The following is a 4,080-nucleotide window of genomic DNA, read 5'->3' as shown; positions in this document are numbered from 1 at the left end:
CCCTTCTCTACGAGCGGCTAGCGTTTTGTTCTCGTTTTCATTCGAAAAATGTTGCATTACTCAATACGCATATGTAGTGTTATACACATCTAACTTTTCAAGAGATAAAACTTGACATGGAGAATAGGATGACAAATATGGAAGTGCCACTTATGTTCAGATAAAATAACAAATACAAAGTTAGACGAGTGTTAATAATAGAGAGCCAGCAGATTCCACCTAAATAAGAAGCAGTTATTTGGGCAGAAAAAGATGCAGATTATGGGTAAAAAGAGTTGTGGGTTATTGAAGCCACAAAATAATCTACACAAAACCTTTTATAGACAAAACCACGGCTAGGATAGGTCGATATAAACTTTTTTCAGTAAAAGAGTTCAAATTTCCCATCAAACTTTCAAATATTGGAAATTAAATCCTAGCAGCCTGCGAAATCAGAAATGACCAGGGAGATTTAGTTCTGGTAGTAGCAATTTACATCTCTCCCAACCAATCAATAAAATCAGTTATTGAATTTTATTTTAACAGTTATTTGTGGAAACTGAAAATATGGAACTTGAGTAATAGATTATGCAATATATGTTAAATAAAATATAAAATATCTTTTAAAATTAAACAAAATACTTTCATTTTTAAACAATTAAACTTTGTAATTGCCTACCCTTGTTATATGTATATATTCATCTCATTCTTTTGTCGATTTACTGAAGTTTCACTTCTATCATGTGTGAATCGCACACACACAATTTTTTATCTTTTTTAGATTCGATTTTAAAAACTGTTGTAGGAAATGTGCTTCGCTTGAAGTGAAATAATGCATTGTTAATGCCTTTGCCAGAATACGATCCAACAGCACCATGGTTGCAACAATTTAGACAATGTCTCAATTATAAAGTTCAATACTGTTCCGAAGATTGTCGTATAGTGGCTTTGAATAAATACCAATCAAGGTGATTGTATGGGTGCACATTACTTTTTTCAACATTTTCGATAAAAATGCATTATCCGTCCGGAATTGGTACACAATCGCCCGGTTGTGTTAATTGTTCGTTCAATAGACATGTATAAACAAAGTAACAACAAAGAACAGTTTCTCCAGTCACTTCAATCCTTCCAATTGCTAATAGTGAATACAGAACAAAAAATAGTCTTTGAACAACAAATGTAACAACTTTTTGTAGCATTTTGTACAGCATTTTCGGACGAGTAATTAACTGCTTTAAGTGTAATGTTTCCGAAAATTGCTTAACATATTTTCAAGAGTTAGCCTTTAGTTCCCCAACGAGGAGGCTTTGAAGGCATTATTGGGTATGATTGGCACAAATAGTCAGGGCATTGCGGCGAGTCCGTCTGCGGAATGGGTGAAAAATGTGAGCGATTTACCAATGCCTGAAGGTGATGAAACAAAACTTGGCGAATATATTGATGACATTTACAATAAAGTGGGAGAATATAAGTTAACAACAATTACTTAATAGTAAAATATTCTATTATTATTTAAGACGTATAAATGTTTATTCCTTAAAGTCGCGGGTGAATTTTTCAACTCTGAGGGTGCGGGATTTTATCTACTTCAAAGCAAGATTAAGCACACTAATTCGACATTTCTTTATATAAACGACATAGTTGTGTTGAAAGCGGTATCATCAGCGGACTCGACCCGGATTTTTCTGGCCAAGGTCTGTTTTTTCGGCGATCTAACCCCGTTTGGATTGATAAGTATTATTTAAAGTTTGTCGTCCTCCTGACCCATGCTTGCATTGAGTCCAACCCGGGCCAGGAGAAATTTTTCTGCTGTGTCTGCACCAAAAGGTTCCATCCAAACTACACCTCAGTCAGGTGTAATCCATGCAATGGATGGAGCCCTCTTAAGACCTGCTCAGGTCTTAGGACGCATAGGGAGTGGACCACGAGTTACGTGGCCGCATGTTGCCAACGCGCTACTGCCAGAATAGCCTCTTCGGATGTGCAATCTGCACCCAGTTCCCGCACTACGCCGCCACTCACCCCGAGTGACCAACAGAGGACCTCCACGGTCCCCAGGAGCTCGAACGGGCAACATAGCTCCCATTCTGACTTGTCACCACCTACACGCCACTCCCTCACCCGCAGGATCACCCAAATCCGCCACAAACCCCAATACTTCAATTCAACTGCAACGGACCAAAAACAAATACATTGTGCAACAATTTAGTGACGTCACACTTATGCGTTAAGACGAACAAGCATAGAAATGCATACAAATTGTAATCAGAAAAGTAAACACTTTTTGAAATACCTAAAATAATATTAATTCGTTCGTATTTGCAGGAAAAATTTCAGTGGAATGTTTAGAATATTGTTGCGAGAAAATATGTATATAATTAGTTTTAGGCACATCCACAATAAATAGAGTAGCATGTGTGGAAATTGTTCAAATGAAGAAAACCAGTGTAAGTTTACTGTTGTATTTATTTAAATTTCTAAGCATAAATACATTAATTTTTTAAAATAAAATGTGCAGTGGCTTGTTGTAATAATTATTATGCAATTAAAGGATCGAAAACGAGTTTTTTCAGTTTTCCGGCCGATTTAAAAGTTGCCAAAAAATTGGTGTTATTTTGCAAAAGAAATGATATATTTAATACTAAGTATGACAGGGGCAATGCTTGAAAATTCTACGAAAAAATGCGGCGACTAACAGAAGGTTTCAAGATCGGAGGATACTCTTATATCTAGAATCCAAGGAGGTGATCTAGTAATCGATACCCAGAGCATACATAAATTATGGAGGAACACTTATCCAGCCTGCTGAATGGCAGTAAAGGCAACTCTCGCATGATAAAGTGATAATCGAGATTTCATTATACGTCATTTACATATTTTTCAAATACCGTATTTGTGTAAAGTTTTATTCCCCTATCATCATTGGTTCCTAATGTATATATGTCAATAACTATATGAAATTACTTTCCATGACTTTTGGCCCTTGCTACTATGTATTGTCAACTCTTTGTAAGTTTCTGTAATGCTTTACTTTCCGTGCGATTCTGTACTGTGATACCGTCTCCAGTCTCTAAATTTGATATTTAAAGTTAGAGACAATTTTTGTGACTTTAGACGATTCTACTATTCTGTAAGTGTCAGTCACAAAAACTATTACATTTCATTATTCAGAGATGTTTTTACACTTGAATTATAATAAATATGTCGATAACATATGTATATTAAATTTTCTATAACAGAGCAAAAAACATAATTACCAATAAAAATAAGAATATGTGTTGACTATATTTCATAATATTTACGAAATTAATGTAAAATTGCTTTATTTTTAACCTTTTCGTATTTGAGTTGCTTATAAAATATAAAAAAATTACAATCGATTAATATCTATGATGATCTCTATTCAGCATATTCAAAATGGCAAACAAGAGTTCTTTTTAGTTTTGTGACCTGCTAACTATCAGGTCAAAATTCCACTATTAATATTCTTGTTTCATATACACATTCGAAAGCCATCACGATTCTTTGTCATCTCTGCCAAAATAACGCCGCCGATAAAGACCATATCTTGTCGTTGTAACGGATCTGCAAATTAGAATATTTTTAAATTTTCGGTTACATTTTTTCATTTGCTACAACTTACCCGTAATTTTTCCTCATGCCCACGATATGCTTGTACAATTTAGTCAAATCCGATATTTGCCGTTTGCCTCAAAACATTTATCACACAACCATCGGGTAACTGTAGTAAAGAAGAAAATATTATATTAGTAAAATTCGTTAGTTGAAAGCTATTTGTGACAAGCTCAAATGTGTCCAACGCTACACACTGTTTTATCTCGATGTCATAGGTGATATACTTATGTTTGTAGCTCATCATACAATTTCAAAGGCAGCGGTTGGATTAAATGTGTAATCACCAAGCAGCTGCAACTGTAAAAAAGTAATTTCATAATTTTATTAAGCAACTTTTGAATAACTTACTACTACTAATGTATGAACTAAGTCCCACTAACCTTAAACAGATGTCGTATGATGTCACGGCCAGCAATGTCCAGTCACTTTTGTAAACTTACTCCAATAATTTTGTCTTGGCTT

The 4,080-nt window shown here is 34.7% G+C and overlaps 1 long non-coding RNA gene and 1 pseudogene across 1 annotated transcript; one reads left to right on the top strand and one right to left on the bottom strand.

Annotated features, from left to right (window-relative positions):
• The first annotated feature begins 252 nt into the window (after positions 1 to 252).
• Positions 253 to 1,727, top strand: LOC120780848 (annotated as a pseudogene).
• A 1,658-nt stretch (positions 1,728 to 3,385) lies between these two features.
• LOC120780969 lies at positions 3,386 to 4,077 on the bottom strand. Its single transcript, XR_005705987.1, has 4 exons — positions 3,999 to 4,077; positions 3,813 to 3,915; positions 3,626 to 3,724; positions 3,386 to 3,567 (listed from the first exon to the last, which is right to left on the bottom strand). It is a non-coding gene; the product is annotated as an uncharacterized LOC120780969 (long non-coding RNA).
• Positions 4,078 to 4,080: the final 3 nt, after the last annotated feature.

Source organism: Bactrocera tryoni, unplaced genomic scaffold, assembly GCF_016617805.1.
Source record: "Bactrocera tryoni isolate S06 unplaced genomic scaffold, CSIRO_BtryS06_freeze2 scaffold_25, whole genome shotgun sequence".
Lineage (NCBI taxonomy): Eukaryota > Metazoa > Arthropoda > Insecta > Diptera > Tephritidae > Bactrocera > Bactrocera tryoni.
Note: the sequence above shows the minus strand (reverse complement) of the source record. Positions and strands in the feature narration are given on the sequence as shown.